This window comes from Colius striatus, chromosome W, assembly GCF_028858725.1.
Source record: "Colius striatus isolate bColStr4 chromosome W, bColStr4.1.hap1, whole genome shotgun sequence".
NCBI lineage: Eukaryota > Metazoa > Chordata > Aves > Coliiformes > Coliidae > Colius > Colius striatus.
The window spans coordinates 26,903,408-26,923,599 of NC_084789.1; the positions used below are offsets into that span (position 1 = coordinate 26,903,408).

General features: G+C 45.0%; 1 protein-coding gene across 2 annotated transcripts in view; it reads right to left on the minus strand.

Annotated features, from left to right (window-relative positions):
* Window positions 1–9,140, minus strand: part of LOC133628677 (mothers against decapentaplegic homolog 4) — a 46,863-nt gene extending 37,723 nt beyond the window's left edge. For both annotated transcript variants that reach the window (XM_062017113.1, XM_062017111.1), the window contains exon 1: window positions 8,858–9,140. The gene's annotated coding sequence lies outside the window, so the exon portion shown is untranslated. The remainder of the gene's footprint in view (window positions 1–8,857) is intronic.
* Window positions 9,141–20,192: the final 11,052 nt, after the last annotated feature.

Below are 20,192 nucleotides of genomic sequence, written 5' to 3' on the forward strand. Positions count from 1 at the left end.
GTATCTTATTATGTTAGAGAAAATAATTTATTTCAAAGTATCAACAGCTATATTACAAAATAAGTAAACAACAACTAGTGTTCTGCGATAATCTAAGTATTGGAGGAAGAATCACAAAGACAAAAGAAGATTGTCAGGTAATTAAAAACATCTTTGGTGATCTGTAGCAAACACACTACTATCTCAGAGAACTGATAAGTAACCATGAACTGAAATTCTTCCTTCAAGACTGATGCAGACTTGAACAAATACTGTAATTCTTCAGTACGTCCTACTTCCCTATGGCTGCCTTGCTGAAGGGTGATGTATCTTTTTAGCCTGCGCAATGAATTTCAAAGCGTGAAGCAGCTGTCAAAATTAAAAATACTGGTGCCACATGCCTAATTTTCATGTCTATGGTTAATTCTGCCAGAAATGGTTACCTGAGCAATATAGAAATACTCTAAAAACATTTATATCAGTATGCTACCTCATACAAGTCAATAATATATTTTATTTTAGTTACCTATGTGGAAATAATATTACTGAACATTTACACTAGTACTCTCACCATGCTTACATTTATCTTATGGGCAGGAAAGCAAAATAAGCACCATACTGACTCAAATTACTCCCCTGTTCGCAGCTCAACTGCTATGTTCTCCCTCTCAAATCAGCAGTCTTTTTTACTAGCATGACTAGAAAACAGAGACTGGATTTAAAGTTCAGCATCTTCTGCAAAAGCCAGCTCAGAGCTCCAGGATCAGGTGCTCCTGATCAACTAGGAAAAAAAACCAAACTGTGCCAAGTACAAAAAAGCAGATGATATCTCACCCAAAGGGATAATAAATACAGAAAAATACTGGCAAACAAGGTAGAATATCATCTCTTCAGCTGCACCAGCAAGAAAATATAATAAGCTAGCATAGCTTACGAACAAGTGCTTTTACATGTAAAAAACAAGGGTAACAAAAACAGTGCAAGCCTAATATTTGCAGCAACTCTTTGGACAGCACACTAGGTATTTGAGAGATGCGATCATTTGGAAGGCCTCACACGAGGCCTGAGAGTTGCTGAGGTGTATTTCAGTTTGAAATTCTTCATCAAAAAAGCATGCAGATGCATACAGACATATACGGAGAGTCTGAAGAGGGTACAAGGATTTTAAAAAGAGAAAAAAGTTTTTCTGCTTTTCACAGTTAAAAAAAACACATGGACTTCACTTCCTTGCTTTTACAGAGGTATTACTGCAGTAGTTCAGAAGCTCAACTGAGACAAAGAGGGGTTGCTGAAAAAACAGGAAGATTTCACCTAAACCCCTATCAACATGTCCTAGCCATTCAACTAGCAAATCTGGAAACATATCTGAGAAAATACCTTTCTCCAAAGAATTCCCATGTCCAATACTCTAATGTGGTTGAAATTTGCTGAAAAGTTACAAATCCAGAGTTCTTTAAAAAAAAAAACCACATTATTTTCTACACAGTAAGCACAATCTTCAAGGCATACTTTTTACACTCATAAATTGCTTATCTTCTCCCCTCTCCTCCCACAAAAGCCATGCTTTGCATTTAGGGAGACCAATCAACCCCAAACAAGAAAAGGAAATTATACGCTTATGAGGACAAATCAGGTGGTTACAGATGGAACTGGAAGTCAAGGATGTAATCCAAATGAATATGATCAAGGCAATCAGTAATCCAACGGCTTGGGCACGACAGTTAATCCAGGCCCGATGCCAATACGATACACTATCCTCTTAATTTACAGCAAGGTTTAAGCCAATTGCAGCTGCAGAGGGATCAAATTCACCAAGAAACTCAGTCTAAAAATGTGACAGTCCAAATGCCACTGGATAGTTACTTTAAGACACAGGCAAAAGGGCAAAACTCCCTCTCCATGTCACTTTCTTAGAATATATTTTATTTGTTAAGTTTCTACAGTAAACTATATATTTTTCCAAACAAGACAACTTGAGAATCTTGTAGTGTGATTAGGAGTGATCAAGTAACATTTGGTTTTAAAAACTAAGATGCTAAGAACTGTGAAATATTGTATTTAAAATTTAAAAATATAGTACAGCCTTGACACAACTGGAAAAATAGTTCCTGCAGATGTTGGCACAGGAACGGCTCTTTGAAAAGCTTGTGATGGAAAATGGGAAGCAGTCTTGCAGATTAGCTCAGAAAAGATGTTCCAGATACAGACGTAATGCTGAAGGTCCAGAGATGCTGGTGGGGAAGGCAGAGGAACGTGAAACATACACTGACAGATCACGAGTGAAGCAAAAACGTAAGATGGATTTGCAATCGCATGCACAAGAAGTCTGAAATAAACAGTTGTGATGGAAATACAACCAGTCTGCAAAGTTAAAAATCAAAGAAAAAAGATTTTACATGTGCTAAGGATCAGATGACACATTCAAGACTCAGGAAGCCTTTAAATATAATGGCTGAGATTTTTAATCTTTGAGAACAAACTGATCAGATAACAATCCTGTGTCACCTTAGAGCATTTCAAATTACCATCAAGAGATGATCGTTGTAGGTCCCCCTTCTAGTTGAACTATTCTAAATAATATGAACACAGATTTTTAGCAGCAGTTATGCAAAGGTTGCCCAGAGAGGCTGTGGCTGCCCCATCACTGGAAGTGTTCAAGGCCAGGTTGGATGGGGCTTGAAGCAATCTGGGCTAGCAGAAGGTGTCCCTGCCCATGGCAAGGGGGTTGGGACTAGATGAGCTTTAAGGTCACTTCCCACCCCAATCAGTCTATATGATTCTTAGTACTAGTATATCCATGTAAAAACTAGTTTTATGTACATAAACATATAGAGGGATATTAAAGACGAATATAGGACAAGGAAGTGTGTCTAGTGGCATTCACCGGGACCAACATCGCACTTCTAGCCACGCTATGAATTTTAAGGTAACTTGGCTATTATCCATTGTAACATACTGTAGAAGGGTATAAGCAAGTCAGCAAATTTGCAGAGAGAATATCCTTTGTGATGAGTCATGACTTAAGTATTGCCAGTATGGTAAAAAAAAAGCTCCTAACACCTGAGCTTCCAAGTAAGAAAATGAAGTCATGTCTATTGCAGTAACAAAGAAAGATCACAATCAGACAGAAGCCTATGGTGCTGTATACTGTTCAAGGGAAAGACGTACAGTCTGCATTTTTGGAGATACCTACACTGGGGTGAGGAGGGAAATGAATTAATGCGAAAAAATCCAGATTACAGAAATTTTCAAGTTTTGGAAATTCCAAATTCATATTCCCAAATTGTAAATATGAAGGTAACACTTGGAAAAACATATCCAAGAAAAAAGAAATACTATTTACTTGAAGCTGTCACCAATCTATGGGAGCATGATTTACTACTAACCATCATCCCAGTCACAGATTTCCAGCAGTTTGATACCAGGCAGTAACATAACACTAACAAACTGGTTAATTAGAATAGCATAAAAACTGACATCTTGCTAGAACATTTCACACAAATAAAGGAGAAGAAAGGCTCTTGCATAAGCTGTTGCTTCCAAAATTAGACAAACACTAAGATGTCAGAAAAGCAGCACATCCATTTGATAGTTTTTAACCACCAAAACATTACTACAGAGTTTTATAGTTTAAGAACGGTAGAATGGTGTAGTGGGTCTGGGGTGGTGGCGATTTTCCACAGCAGCTCTTGTAGTGCTGTGCTTACTGTTGGTATTGATAGCACATCCATGTTGTGACTACTGCTCGCACAGCATCAGGGCTGTCCCTCCAGCATTCCTTCCCCTGCCTTCACCAATAGCTGTGGGTGAGCACAATCTTGGGAGGGATCATGGCCAGAACATCTGACCCAGGCTGACCAAGGAGATATTCCATACCATAGGACATCAGCTCAGTAATATAAACTGGGGAAGAGGAGCAGGAAGGGGGGGCAAGATTCTTTTTTGGCCTTCCAAAAAGCAATCATTACGCGTACCGAAGCCCTGCTTCTCGGAAGGTGGCCGGACATTGCTGCTGATGGGAAGTAGAGAGTAACAGCTTATTTTGCTTTGCTTCACTTCTCACATGCATGGCTTTGCTATTTCCTTATTAAACTGCTTTTTATCTCAACTCACGAGACTCCCATCTTATTTTCTCCTGTCCCTGGCTTGCTGAGGAGGTGGATGATAGAGCGGTGTGGTGGGCATCTGGCATGCAGCCAGGGTGAAACCACCACAGCCTTTATGGCACCCAACGTGGGGTGAGATAATAGCAGTTTTACATTAAATGCACTGTAATTATAGTAAGCTAATAGGCGCAAACTCCTGTGCAGGTCACGGAGCTTTGCTGTAATACAGTTTAACTTTTACTTTGCTATGTTTCGGAACATGCTGTTCCTAACTTTCACTCTGTGTTGCACTCTAAAGTTGATAGCTTTGCTATGTTTACTGTACGATTTTGTGAGAATGATGAAGGGGCCTGGGAACATGATGGCCCAAATAATAATTGTGAGTCTCATTCTGTTACTGATGGGTTTACTGTGCTGTGGGAGCTATCTTGTGGAGGTAATGGGGCAATGCACCTCCTTCACCTCAGTTCGGACTGATGTAGGTAATTTTGGTACACAGACTTCCCAGGTCACCCTTATGTGAGTTTTTTAATGTTACTAATCAACATGGCTAATATAATACGCATTTTGTGGAATCTGGACTCATCTGGGTATCAGAGAGGACAAATTTGGGATAAAGAGATGTTGAAATGCACCCTGAAGCAGCCAGTCCCTGGGTGGCAGTGTGTGTGTATGAATTTAGGCTAATTCCTAGGACACTTATCACCTCCTGTAACTTGGGATTTTACAACTGGACAGATAAAAAAACCTGCTATACTGGCACACCACCTGATAGAAGGGTGTCTTGCCTACCCCAATGAGGCCCATCAGGTTCAGGCACTATACTGGGGCCTAGCTTCTGCCTACCAAGCCACAGTCCAGTCCTCTCGAAGAAGTATGGTCGAGGTGGAAACTCAAACTGTATCTGAGACCACCATGATTGAGTCACGGAACCAAACAACAACCACGGTGATTGCCCCCGTAGTAAAAAAGAAACAGTGGACCTCAATTTGCAGTCTCTGGAAATGGCTCCTCTCAAGTGTAAGGGCAAGATACCCATTCAAGGAAGATCTTGTAAATGCCCAAGGAAAGTGGACTACAGCCGATGAAGACATCCAGTACCTAAGGGAATTAGCTGTGATGGAAGTCATCTATAGTGATCTAGATAATGCCGAGGTCTCCACAGCTCCAGACTATGTCCAGTGTACACGGGTCATGTGGAGAAAAGTGATTCAGAGTGCCCCAGCTGCGTATTCTAATATCTTAGCAATGATGTATGATCCAGACATGGATATACCAACAGCGGAGAGAATATCTACTTGGTTGCAAAACTATGAACAGAGTCTCTGCACCTCCTCACCACTGTAGGATAATGGTCTGTCAGAAATATCCCAAGAATTCAGTCATCCACTGCCCTGACCAAGGGAAAAGGAAGTCCCCGACGTACGAGTATGCCATGAAATGAACTCTGGCTCTTTTTGTGTGGCCAAGGAAAGGATATGAGGAAATGGGACGGTGAACCCACTTTTAAGCTTGAAGCTTGTGTACATGAACTAAGGGGGAAGACAGGTGTTTAAAAAGGATCACCCAAGAAGGCTGTCAGCATAGTAGCTGCAAGGAAAGAAGATGGCAATCAGCAATCTCCCAGACATAAAAGAACTGCAATCACCTCCTTTGATGCCAATGAGGAGACTTCACGTCTGCAATTGCAAGGATCAGATAGTGAATACTCTGATATACTACAGAAATAGAGGGACCCTGCCTCCAGTCAGGAGGAGGAATGGGATAACCGAATGATGGGATGACTGTGTAGGTTTGATGGCCTAGCACATCAGACCTACAAAGATATAAGGCCTTAGTAGATACAGGAGCACAGTGTACATCGATGCCATCAAGGTATAGGGGCACAGATTCTGTCTGGATCTCTGGAGTGACAGGGGGATGTCAAGAATTATCTGTATTAGAGGCTGAATTGAGCTTAACAGGGGACAAATAGGAAAAACATCCCATTGTGACTGGTCCAGAGGCCTCTTGTATTCTTGGCATAGATTACCTCAGGAGAGGGTACTTCAAAGACCCCAAGGGGTATTGATGGGCTTTTGGTATAGCCACTGTAGATACAGAGGCTCACGAGACTCCCATCTTAATTTCTCCTGTCCCTGGCTTGCTGAGGAAGGGGGTGATAGAGCAGTGTGGTAAACACCTGGCATCCAGCCAGGGTCAAACCACCACAAATGGTAGAATGGTAGGGTTGGAAGGGACCTTTAAAGATCATCTAGTCCAGCCTCCCTTCAGAATAATGCAGTGGTAGAAGTTTTATGATAAAGAAAAATCCATAAACTGAAAAAAACCCAAAAGGCAGCTCATGATTTGACAAAGATATAAGTGATTCAACTGCAGATACTTTCCAGCACAATTAACTATTATCTACTTGCCCAAAGGGTGAACAGGAACAAAATGTTTCTAGACATAAGAACAGCTAGTATTAAAGAGTAAGAGAGAGTACTAAGAAGGTACACTGTTCTATACAGTAAGAACTAACATTCGCCAGAATACTATTTTTGTACACATATCTGAATCATCAGTATCAATTCTGCTCATCCCGCTGTCAGTAGCTACAAAAATTTATGATACATGACAGCATAAAAGCAACTGGATAAGTTTTACACTAACTAGGAGTGGCAACTCTTTCATCTTTACAGAAGTTCACAGTTAAAAAAGTATGAGCAGTAATTTCTTTGTGAAAGGATCTGATCCGATGTCACTGCCCAACTGCAACTGTCAGCATCTTTACTCCTCTCAGCTTCTACCTGTGCACTTCAACAGCTTTCAGAAGCACTTGGAATATGAAACAGATCTAGTCATCTTGCACCCTCTGCCGTCTGAGAGAGCACCCTTGCTGTCCCACTGAGCAAGAGGCCATCTCCTCCTCAGCCTAGCACCCGGGGAGGGTAAGGAGGGGATGAAAACCTGAAAGTGTCAGGAGAAACCACATTCAGAAAGCAGAAGGGAGTGGAAGTCCTTGCCGTAGAATGACAGAGCAAACCTGAACCAAACTCTTCCTCTTGCAATATCCTGCAAGACTCATCTTCTTGAAAAAGGCTTCCTTCGACATGGACAAGTAGGGATTTGTCAAAATTTCACAAACAGAGGAAACATTTGTGGCTATGCTGAACAATACAAGGCAGAGTCAAACCTTGCTCAGGCAGAAGTGGTATGATTTTTCACTTGTATTTGATACCCTAGCAATAGGTGTACCAGGTAACATCTGTTCTTTATTTGTAATCTGCACAGGAATAATTTTCTCTGCATTTATTCGAGCTTTCAAAAAAATAATATAAAAAAAATCATCTCTGGGCAAAGCAAGCACAGAAAATTCCAGCCCCAAACAGAAGTATAGTTTTTCACATGGTTAACAACATAGAAAAACAGAGTCTTAAAATTCCAGTAGGATCTTAACAAAAGCACGGTGAAGGCTGCCCCTCACCAGGATTAGCCAACCCACTCTCAGTACCTTTGTTCTTCACTAAATCTGTTGGTATCTCTCAAAACTCACCTCCTTATTGTTTTAGCTGCACTCAAATGCATTATGTAAAGAGCCATCTACATAAAAAAGAAATTCTATTCAGTTTGAGACACTTACTGCTTCTCTTTAGGCTTCAGCTCTTTGAAATAAAGTGTCTGTATCATATTAAACACGCATGCATATGCAACAAGCAAACTGAAAGAGGTTCATGAATGCAAAGTAAGAAGAAACTCCTTCCAGTAGCAATCCAGACAGAGGGCCAGAAGGACAAGTTGCCTACTTATCCTGACACTGGAGTACGAAAGTATATTCAGTTTTATAAGGCAGTATAGCCATTTCAACAACTTTGCATGTATTTACTTCCATTACTGAACAAAGTAACAACAGCACAAGAGTCCGCAAATTATAAAGATGAAAGCGATTGCAGAGACTGAAATACCTCTTGCTTGCTGACAGTGGCCCACCATTCCTAACCAAGATAATTTGAGAAGTGGTGGCAAAAGATACCACAATCCTACTCCAATTGTATGTTTGATGACAATTGGTTTGCAGTAGTACAATTTAGGCTCGAAGTAATAACATACTTAACTTGCAATTAGATTACCTCATAAATTAACCAGCCTTCCATAGTAAAACCTGGAAGACTTAACTATACAGCAAGTCACAAATCAGCCCAGAAACAGAGATGGGAAGGAAAAATAACAGTAAAGGAGGAATAACCTTTAATTAACACTCCTTGCGCTAAGCAGCCCTGCATTGTCTGAAAAATCAGCTAAAAGCACCGTTGTCTATTATTGCAAATAAGATAGTAGATTTCAAAGAACTAAACACGAAGGACCTTCCACAAAAAAATCAGCCAGGACGTTCTCCAGCGTTGGGGGGGAGAGCACAAAGAGAGCGATCTGCACGAACATAAAGTTTAACCGGGGACAGGCCAGCTGAAGAGCCTTTAGAGAAAGCAGCAAGATTAAAAAAAAATACTAAATACTAAAAGTTTGGAGGCAGGGAGGATCATATTTGTTTCTCCCTCGGGGAAAGCAGGGGAGATGGGGTAGGAGACGAGGAAGGGAACCCAGTACAGCGGGGCCAAGAAGCCCCGGGTAGCAAGAGGGTGAGAAGTGGAGGTGCTGCCCCGGCTCCCCGGAGCGGCAGCCAGCACGTCCCCTGCACGGCCTAGGGCTGAGGCGGCAGGGGAGACGGATAGGAGAAGAGGGGGCGCGCTGCGGGCGGCTTCAGCGGGCGGGTGGGAGCCGAGAGCGGATGTTACCTGGGCCGCGGGCAGCGGCCACTATCCGGGCGCGGCCTACGGCTGTGGTGAAGCTTCTCTCGCCTCGGCCGGCCACGGTTCAGCGGAGGGGGCGGAGCCAGGCCAGAGCGGGCCGGGCCGAGCCGGGCCTCCACTTTCCCCTCCCCAGTCTGCAGCCAGGCTGGGCCGGTGGAGCTACACTCACAAACCCGTGGCGCGAGGGAAGGGAGACCTAGCCACCCTGGGCCAGCCGCCGCCTTGTTGTTATCGCAGCACTGGCGCTCGCGCTCCGCTGCCGACACGTCCAACTACCACTGCGCATGCGCGACCTCCAGGTAACACCCACCCCCTTCCCGCTGCCACTGTGCTTGTACACCCGCCGTCTCGCGGTTGTCGCGCCGTCGGCAGCCTGGAAGCAAAGCGGGCGGGTGTGTTCGGGGTTTATTTTTGTGGTTGGTGGCGGCGCAAATCGTAAATGACGTGCGGAAACAGGCTCTATAACTCGTAGAGTTATAAAGAAGGTATGTTTATTCGGCGCCGGGCGCACGGGGGTTCGCTCCACCACAAACGTGTGTACCCGACTCGGCAACTTGCTTGACTTACATTTGTTACAAAATCATATGATTATATTATCCGCCTATACAAAGATAGAACCTGTCCCCGCTTTCGCATGTAAATTAGGTTTTCTCTTCCTTTCATTTGCGTGATGTCTCCCGGTGATGGTGGTCAGGAGCCGTGGGGGATGAAGGCTGCTAAGTCTTGAGTCTTTCTCACCCCTGATCTTTGCACAACTTCGGATATCACTTGGCCCCTAGCCGAACTGGTTTCACTGGCTTTTCTGCCTCCAAGGAGGTATTGTATAAGCAGATAAGCATGACCCTTTTACAGCTCATGTGTGCAGATAGTTTTGTCTGTATGAGATAGAAGCTTTATACTTTATACTACTGCAATAAGTCAGTATAAGATTTATTAATACATGTCAGTATAAAGCTCCACATCACAAGCACTACCCCAAGAAGGCACAGCTCCAAAAATGCACAGGTCCGCAAAAGCAACCCCTTTAAGTGCAAAAACCCGCAAACTGAATCCCCATAAATACAACCTCTGGAAGTGTAAAACCCCACAAACACAGCCCCAGAAGTTGAAAGCCCTGGAAATGCAACCCCAACAAACTCAAAGCCCCACAAATGCAACCTCCCAAAAGGGCAAAACCCCACAAATCCAGCCACAAAAAATGCACCAGGCCGCAAATGCAACAGCTTTTGCCATTTTTAATCACTCCCTGCGATCAGCCTTTGGAGCCACAGCCAGAGTGGACTGTCCCCGGAGCAGCAGAACAGGTACTCAGGGGTTCATTTTTCTCAGGCCAGGCTACACGTGGCGAGGGGCACTAGCCTCTCCAGTGATCCGGCATCCCTTGGTAGGGAGGTGGGGCTAACTGAGGCGTGGCCGCAGCAGGGGATTTAAACACCACCGAGCAAACTCGAGCACAGGGTTGTGGTTGGTGAGTCATCGGGGAAAGAGGAGTTACTTGGAGCAGTCAGTGGGGCAACAGCTATGGTAGCAACCTCGGCAAAACGTGTTTTTCGAAGGAGTGTGGTGACCCAGAGAGAGGTCCCTTGTAAACATCTAGGTGTTCAGGTCTCTGGCTGCAGAGAGTGCTGGGGTCTGGCACTCTTAGCAGGTGATGTAAAAGACAACACCTGTATTCAATGTGACCAGGTGAATGACCTGCTTAGCCTGGTGGTTGAACTGAAGGAGGAGGGGTAAAGACTGAGGAGTGTCAGGGAGTGCGAGAGAGAGAGATAGATTGGTGGACAGAGAATCTACAGTCTCTGAGGTGTAAGCAACAAGTTGAGCCTTCACAAGAAGTACAGGATCTCCTACTGTCAGGTTAACAGAGGGGACTTAAAAGATGGAGGGGAATGGATACAGGTCCCTTCGTGGGGAGGCAGGCAGATTTCTTCCTGGCTACCTGCTCCTCCCCAGTTGCCCTTGCACAACAGGTATGGGGCTTTGGAAGTTGAGTGCCAGGCAATGCAATATGAAGAGGTAGGGAAACTTGAGGAAGCACCCAGGGTGAGTCAGTCACTCTCATGCATTAGGACTACCTCAATTAAAAAGAAAAGGAAGGTTATAGTAGTAGGTGATTCACTTCTGAAGGGAACTGAAGGCCCCATATGTCAACTGGATCCATCCCACAGAGGGGTCTGCTGCCTCCCTGGGACTTGGGTTATAGATGTTGCCAGGAACCTCCCTCATCTGGTGCGGCCAACTGACTACTACCTGCTGTTGGTAATGCAGGTTGGTAATGATGAGGTTATGGAAAGGAATACAAAAGCTATTAAAAATTATTTCAAGGCACTGGGGAGAATACTAGATGGCTCGGGAGCACAAGTAGTGTTCTCCTCCATCCCCCTCATGGCAGGGAGGAACACTGAAAGAAAAAGGAAAACCCATCTGATTAACAGGTGGCTCAGAGACTGGTGCCACCAACACAACTTTGGGTTTTTTGACCATGGTGAAATTTTCATGACACCAAGTCTGGTGACAGATAGAGTTCATCTGTCTCAAAAGGGGAGAAGGATCCTTGCAAACAAGTTAGTGGGGCTCATAGGAAGGGCTTTAAACTAGTTTTGAAGGGGGAAGGGGATAAAACCAGGCCCACTGGAGTTGAGCCTAAGGGTGACAAGCCAGTGCCGGGGATGAACCCAACACGATCGGCTTCCTTCTTGAAATGAATGCATGTAGCATGGGGAATAAACAGGAGAAGCAGGAAATATGTGTACGGGCAAGGGGCTATGATCTGGTGCCTATTGCAGAGACATGGTGGGACAGCTCCCATGACTGGAATGTGGTTATGGATGGCTATGTCCTTTTTAGGAAAGACAGGCCAGCAAGGCGAGGTGGTAGAGTTGCTCTTTATGTGAAAGAACAGCTAGAATGTACTGAATTCTGTCCAGGTGAGGATGAGGGGCAAGTTGAGAGTTTGTGCCTTAGAATTAAGGGGCAGGCTAGCATGTGTGACACTGTTGTGGGTGTCTATTACAGACGACCTAATCAGGATAGGGAAGTTGATGAGGCCTTCTACAGGCATCTGGGAGCAGCCTCAAAATCACAGGCCCTGGTTCTCATGGGAGATTTCAACTACTCAGACATTTGCTGGAACACCTACACAGCTAGTCACTTACAGTCCAGAAGGTTCCTTCAGTGCATTGATGATCACTTCTTGCTGCAAATGGTGGATGTGCCAACTAGCAGAGGAGCACTAGTGGATCTTGTACTTACAAACAAGCAGGGTCTGGTTGATGCAATGAAGGTTGAGGGTAGCCTTGGCTGCAGTGACCACGAGATGATGGAGTTCAAGATCTTCTGTGGTAGGAACAGAATACCAAGCTGGATTGTAACCCTGGACTTTAGAAGGGTCAACTTTGGCCTTTTTAAGCAATTACTAGGGGACATCTCGTGGGACTGGGTATTAGAGCATAAAGGGGTGCAAGACAGTTGGTCTCTGTTCAAAGATCACTTTTTCCAGGCTCAGGATCAGCATCCCAGCAGTTAAGAAATCAAGCAAGGGAACCAGGAGACCCACCCGCGTGGTTAAACAGGGAACTATTGGGCAAACTCAAGTGGAAGAAGAGAGTCTATAGATCATGAAAGGAAGGGATGGCCACTTGGGATGAATATAAGGCTGTTGTCAGAGGATGTAGGGGGGCAACTAGGAAAGTTAAAGCCTTGTTGGAGTTGTGCCTTGCACAGGAGGTCAAGGACAACAAGAAGGGCTTCTTCAAATACATTGCAGACAAAGCTAACGCTAGAGGCAATGTAGGCCCACTGTTGAATGAGGCGAGTACCCTTGTGACAGAGGATACAGAGAAGGTGGAGTTACTGAATGCCTTCTTTGCCTCTGTCTATACTACTGGAGGCTGTCCTCAAGGAGCCCCAGACTCCAGAGGAAGTCAGGTTAAAGGAGGAGTTCTGTTTGGTTAATGAGGACTGGGTTAAGGATCAATTGAGCAATCTGGATGTACATAAATCCATGGGCCCCAATGGGATGCACCCGCAGTTGCTGAGGGAGCTGGCGGAAGTCATTGCTAAACCACTCTCCATCATCTTCAGTAAGTCATGGAGAACAGAAGTGCCTGAGGACTGGAGGAGAGCAAATGTCACTCCAGCCTTCAAAAAGGGTAAGAAGGAGGAGCCAGGAAACTACAGACTGATCAGCCTCACCTCCATCCCTGGAAAGGTAATGGAATAACTTATCCTGGATACTGTCTCCAGGCATTTAAAGGACAAGCAGCTCATTAGGAGCAGTCAACATGGCTTTACCAAAGGGAAGTCATGTTTGAACAACCTGATAGCCTTTTATGAAGCTGTAACCAGGTGGATAGATGGTGGTAGTGCAGTGGATGTGGTTTATCTCCATTTCAGTAAAGCATTTGACACCATCTCCCACAGCATCCTCATGGCAAAACTGAAAAGGTGTGGGCTGGATGATCAGGTAGTGAGGTGGATTGTTAACTGGTTGAAGGGAAGAAGGCAGAGCGTTGTAATCAACAGAGCAGGGTCTAGTTGGAGGCCTGTGTCTAGTGGAGTCCCTCAGGGGTCAGTGCTGGGACCAGTACTATTCAATCTATTCATTAATGACCTTGCTGAGGGAATGGAGGGCACTGTCAGCAAGTTTGCTGATGATATTAAACTGAGGGGAGTGGCTGACAACCCAGAAGGCTGTGCTGCCATTCAACGAGACCTGGACAGGCTGGAGAGTTGGGCAGGGAGAAATCTAATGAAATTCAACAAGGGCAAGTGTAGAGTCTTGCATCTGGGAAAGAATAACCCCTTGTACCAGTACAGGTTGGGGAATGAACTGTTAGAGAGTATGAGAGGGAAAAGGGACCTGGGAGTCTTGGTGGACAGCAGGATGAGCATGAGCCAGCAATGTGCCCTTGTGGCCAAGAAGGCCAATGGCATCCTGGGGTGGACTGGAAGGGCTGTGGTTAGTAGGTCAAGAGAGGTTCTCCTCCCCTTCTACTCTGCCCTTGTGAGACCACAACTGGAATATTGTGTCCAGTTCTGGGCCCCTCAGTTCAAGAAGGACAGGGAGCTGCTGTAGGGAGTTCAGCACAGGGCCACAAAGATGACAGAGTGGAGCGTCTCCCTTGTGATGAAACATTGAGGGAGCTGGGGCTCTTTAGCTTGGAGGAGACTGAGGTGTGACCTCATTCATGTTTACAAATATATAAAGGGTGGTGTGGTAGTTTGAGCCTGGCTGGATGCCAGGTGCCCACCACACCGCTTTACCCCCCACCTCCTCAGCAAGCCAGGGAAGGGGAGAAAATAAGATGGGAATCTCGTGGGTTGAGATAAAAGCAGTTTAATAAATAAGCAGCAAAGCCGCGCGCGTGGGAAGCAAAGCAGAAGCAGATAAGCTGTTACTCTCTACTTCCCATCAGCAGCGATGTCCGGCCACCTCCCGAGAAGCAGGGCTTCAGTACGCGTAGCGGTTGCTTTGGGAAGGCCAGAAATGAATCTCGCCTCCCCTTCCTGCTCCTTTCCCCCAGTTTATATTACTGAGCTGACGTCATATGGTATGGAATATCTCCTTGGTCAGCCTGGGTCAGCTGTCCTGGCCATAGTCCCTCCCAAGATCATGCCCACTCACAGCTATTGGTGAAGGTGGAGGAAGGAATGCTGGAGGGACAGCCCCGATGTTGTGCAAGCGGTAGTCATAATATTGATATCAACAGTAAGCACAGCACTGCAGGAGCTGCTGTGGAAAATCACTACCATCCCAGACCCACTACAGTCTCCACCCCTCATTCCATACCATTTATGTCATGCTCAGACAAACCATCTTAACAATCCATATACATTCTTATATACTCTCATTAACCAGTACCCCCACTCTTCAACAGACAAACATCATTCTTGTATTCCCTCTTGCATCTTGCATCAAACAAACAAACAACATTCTTATATCTTTCATCCTCTGTAGATGTTCACTGGAGCAGATCATAACTTCTGTCTCATCCATCAAGATGAATATCCAGGCCAGGGGAAACAGTATGTTCAGTGTTGGGCACCAGCACCGGCTTGGTTTGTCCACTTGTCCGGTTTTTCTTGCAAAGTTCATCTACAACAGATAACTCACATAACAGGTTATTTTTCCCCCAAGGTTAAGTCTCCTTGAGGTACACATCGAGTTTCCCCATCCTTTCTCATCACCCACCAAGTACAGCCAGGCCCTTGAGCAAAGACAATCCCACAAATGGGTTTGCCTTTTCCCATGGGAGGTGCAACCCATACTGCCTTCCCCAGCCATTTCCCTGGGTGCACTACGGGGACCTTATCTCCTCCCACAGTATGTAGTGGTTTTGTTTGGGCAGGACCAGGACGGTTAGTTGAACCTCTGCTATTGACCAGCCAAGTGGCTTCTGCTAAATTTTTATCCCACTGCTTCCATGCCCCATTGCCCAGTGCTCTCAACATGGTCTTTAGTAACCCATTATATCTCTCAATCTTTCCAGAGGCTTGAGGGTGATAGGGGATGTGGTATATCCACTCAATGCCATGTTTCTTTGCCCAGGAGTTTATGAGATTATTTCGAAAATGAGTTCCATTATCTGATTCAATTCTTTCTGGAGTGCCGTGTCGCCACAAAACTTGCCTTTCAAGACCCAAGACAGTATTTCGGGCAGTGGCGTGGTTTACAGGGTATGTTTCCAACCAACCGGTAGTTGCTTCCACCATGGTGAGTATATACCGCTTGCCTTGATGTGTTCGTGGTAGTGGTCCAACATAGTCAATTTGCCAGGCCTCACCATACTGAAAACCCAGCCATCGGCCTCTGTTCCAGGGAGACTTGATTCGTGTGGCTCACTTGATTGCGGCACATGTTTCACATTCATGGGTGACCTGTGTGATGGCTTCCATGGTCAAGTCCACCCCTCGATCACGAGCCCATCTATATGTTGCATCTCTTCCCAGATGTCCTGATGTTTCATGGGCCCATCGAGCTATAAATAGCTCACCTTTACGCTCCCAGTCTAGATCTACCTGAGCTAGTTCAATTTTAGCAGCTTTATCTACCTGTTGGTTATTCCATTGTTCTTCATTGGCACGGCTTTTTGGCACATGAGCATCTACATGACGTACCTTCAGAGTCATATTTTCCACCCGAGCAGCAATGTCTTGCCATAATGCAGCAGCCCAGATGGGTTTACCCTTGCGCTGCCAGTTGGTCTTCTTCCATTGCTGTAGCCATCCCCATAGAGCATTAGCCACCATCCAGGAGTCAGTGTAAAGATAGAGTACTGGCCACTTCTCTCGTTCTGCAATCTTTAGAGCTAGTTGGATAGCCTTCACTTCAGCAAACTGACTTGACTCACCTTCTCCTTCAGTGGCCTCAACAACTCGTCGTGTGGGACTCCACACAGCAGCTTTCCACTTACGATGATTTCCTACCACGCGGCAGGATCCATCAGTAAACAAAGCATAATGCCTCTCATCTTCTGACAGTTCATTATATGGTGGTGCCTCTTGGGCGCGAGCTACTTCCTCAGGCATTTACAAGGTCTTCCTTGAATGGGTATCTTGCCCGTACACTTGAGAGGAGTCGTTTCCAGAGACTACAAACTGAGGTTTTCTTTCCAATGCCTTTATCAATTCCCCGGTCCCTAGCAAGAGATCCTAGCTGTTGGGCTTCTCTGCCTTCCAATTGTTGACTGTCAGCCCCGTTATCCCAGCATTGGAGCAGCCAGGCACCAATCCGCTCACCTGGCTGGCGACTGTAATCTTTTCGCATATCTCTAAGTTCTGTTGAGGTGAGGGACCGTGTAGTTTCCATTTCCTTTTCGATTTCTTTCACTTCTCCTGATCTCCTTACCGAAGGACCAGTTTCTTCTTCTAGCCTTTCCTCTTCCTCCTCGTCTGCCCTTACTAATCGATGATATGGACTTGACCTCCTTATCCACTGCTTCTTTTTCACTACTGGGGCAACCACTGTGGTTGTTGTTTGGTTCCCTGACTCAACCATGGTAGTCTCAGGTATAGTTTGAATTTCCACCTCGGCCATAGTTCTCTGAGAGGGCTGGACTGCGACTGACTCAACTATGTTGGTCTCAGGTACCGTTTGAGTTTCCATTTCAATCACAGTTCTCTGAGAGGACTGGAGTGCAGCTCGGTAGGCAGAGGCTAGGCCCCAGTATAGTGCCTGAACCTGATGGGCCTCATTAGGGTAGGTAAGACACCCTTCTATCAGGTAGCGTGTCAGTAAAGCAGGGTTTTTTATCTGTTCAGATGTAAAATCCCAGGTTACAGGAGGTGATAACCGTCCTAGGAATTTGCCTAAATTCATCCACATACCCTGCCACCCAGGGACTGGCCGCTTCAGGGGGCATTTTAACATGTTTCCATCACAAATTTGTACTCTCTGATACCCAGATGACTCCAGATTCCACAAGATATATAATATACCAACCACGTTAATTAGTAATATTAAAACTCTCGTATAAGGGTGACTAAGGACCTGGGAAGTCTGTGTAACAGAATTGTCTAGATCAGTCCGAGCTGAGGAGAAAGAGGTGCTTTGCCCCATGGCCTCCACAAGATAGCTCCCACAGCACACTAAATTCATCAGTAACAGAATGAGACTTGCTATTATTATTTGGGCCATCATGTTCCCAGGCCCTTTCATCCTCTTCACAAAATTATATAGCCAGCTTAGCAAAGCTATTAAGGTTAAAGCACAGCCGAGAGTCAATGTTAGGAGCATCGTGTTCCCAAACATTAGAAAGTGTAAGATAAGCTGCATAGCAGCAAGGCTCCGTGACCAGCACAGGAACTTTGCTCTCATTGGTTTACTGTAATTGCAATGCAGTTAATGTAAATCTGCTATTATCTCGCCCCACGTTGGCCGCCAAAAGGGCTGTGGTAGTTTGAGCCTGGCTGGATGCCAGGTGCCCACCACACCGCTTTACCCCCCACCTCCCGAGAAGCAAGCCAGGGAAGGGGAGAAAATAAGATGGGAATCTCGTGGGTTGAGATAAAAGCAGTTTAATAAATAAGCAGCAAAGCCGCGCGCGCGGGAAGCAAAGCAGAAGCAGATAAGCTGTTACTCTCTACTTCCCATCAGCAGCGATGTCCGGCCACCTCCCGAGAAGCAGGGCTTCAGTACGCGTAGCGGTTGCTTTGGGAAGGCCAGAAATGAATCTCGCCTCCCCTTCCTGCTCCTTTCCCCCAGTTTATATTACTGAGCTGACGTCATATGGTATGGAATATCTCCTTGGTCAGCCTGGGTCAGCTGTCCTGGCCATAGTCCCTCCCAAGATCATGCCCACTCACAGCTATTGGTGAAGGTGGGGGAAGGAATGCTGGAGGGACAGCCCCGATGTTGTGCAAGCGGTAGTCATAATATTGATATCAACAGTAAGCACAGCACTGCAGGAGCTGCTGTGGAAAATCACTACCGTCCCAGACCCACTACAGGTGGATGTCAGGAGGATGGAACCAGTCTGTTCTCAATGATGTCCAATGATAGGACAAGGAGCAATGGGTATAAACTGGAACACAAGAGGTTCCAAAGAAACACAAGGAAGAATTTCTTCACTATGAGGGTGACGGGGCACTGGAACAGGCTGCCCAGATGTGTTATTGAGTCTCCTTCTCTGGAGACATTCCAAACCCACCTGGATGAGTTCCTGTGTGACCTACTCTAGGTGGTCCTGTTCTGGCAGGGGGGTTGGACTGGATGATCTTTCGAGGTCCTTTCCAACCCTTGAGATTCTGTGATTCTTGTAATTCTATGATCACCTCGTCCAGAAAAAGGAAACTCTCCAAAGGAATCCAGCTGAAAAGGAAATTATTATTTTTTTTTTAAAAAAAGCCTAGAAGGTTACATCTTTCTACCTTTGTAGTGTTAGGCCACCATTAAAATACAAAACAGAAGGGAAAAGTGCACAAAAAAACCCCATTTCCACTGCAAATCACAATCAATTTTTGCAAAATGAGAGATGTTTGGCAGGGTGTTGGTATGCTGTCATAGGTACTCTGATAAGAACTAAGAATGATGGAAATTTAAAAAATTTGTTATATTGCCATACCAAAATTTCCTGCTCACACTACTAAGTCATTTAAAGTCACTTCCATGTTCTTAAGAAGATTGTAGTGAGAAAATGCAATGCAAAAGGCTGCTATTTGTCATCTTTTCCTGGGTAGACAGTCTGTTTGAAGGGCGGGGATAAGACATTGAATTAAATTTGATTCATTTAGGCAAAAACTAGGAAATCACACTCCTTTTTCTTTGAAGACTGATGCTTAATTACAGCCAAATACATTCTTAGTGAGGAAAACATGAAAAGTATGAAAAAACTATCTGTGGGATTTAACTTCTCCAATCACCATCTTAGTCTGGGTGAGGATTCTCACCACAAACAAACCACTTTTGAGTGAGGCAACATTTACAAGGGAGAGATCTTTCAAGACCTCTGATTTTTGAAGCTTTGTTATTCTACATTGAAAACAGGGAGGGAAATTGTATATTAAAAATACTTTGTTTTCCATCTGGATTGCCATCAACTCCACAAAAGTAAAAGCACGAAGTCCAACAGCTGTATTTAAACCTGCCAGAGTTTTCAGTGTTTATTAGAAAGTGATGAAATGTTTCAGCTTTCAGTAATCCATGCTAGGGGAAACATATTCAGGGTAGATTTTTCAAACCCACTAATTTTACTTTTGATCCGAAAATTGAGCTAAAATTTGGGAAACTCCAACTTCTAGTTTTTGAGGTGGGAAGGAGAAGAAGTTGGTCAAAATGTCCCTCAACTGAAAGAATAAATTTATTGCAGAAACAGACAGCTATACACAGGTGAAATTCCCCCCTTTGGGGTATTTCTACAAACATGCTTTTATAAGGATAACATAGCTTTGAAAATGTACTTGGAGGAACACTTGAAAAAAACCTCCTTGTCATTTGCCTAAAGACTTCCAGAACATACTTCCAAAACCTCACTGATGCAGGGAACAGGTATACAAACTTAGAGCTTTAATTAAATTGTTAAGACCGATTCACTTTTGACAGTGCAGTGGTTTTGCCTGGGCCAGGTTTTTTGGTAGGGGGAGCTACAGGGGTGTCTTCTTTAAAGAGCTGCCAGAAGCTTCCCCTGTAGCTGATAGGGCTAGGGCCAGTCAGTTCTAAGATGGACCCTGCACCTGACCCAGGCCTGGCCAATTAGTGATTGAGGTAGCACATCTGTGATTAACATATTTGAGAAGTTGTTGTGCAGTTGCAAAACTGCAGCAGCAACAGGGAGTGAGAATGTGAAAACATCTCTGCAGACACCAAGGTCAGTTGGGAAGG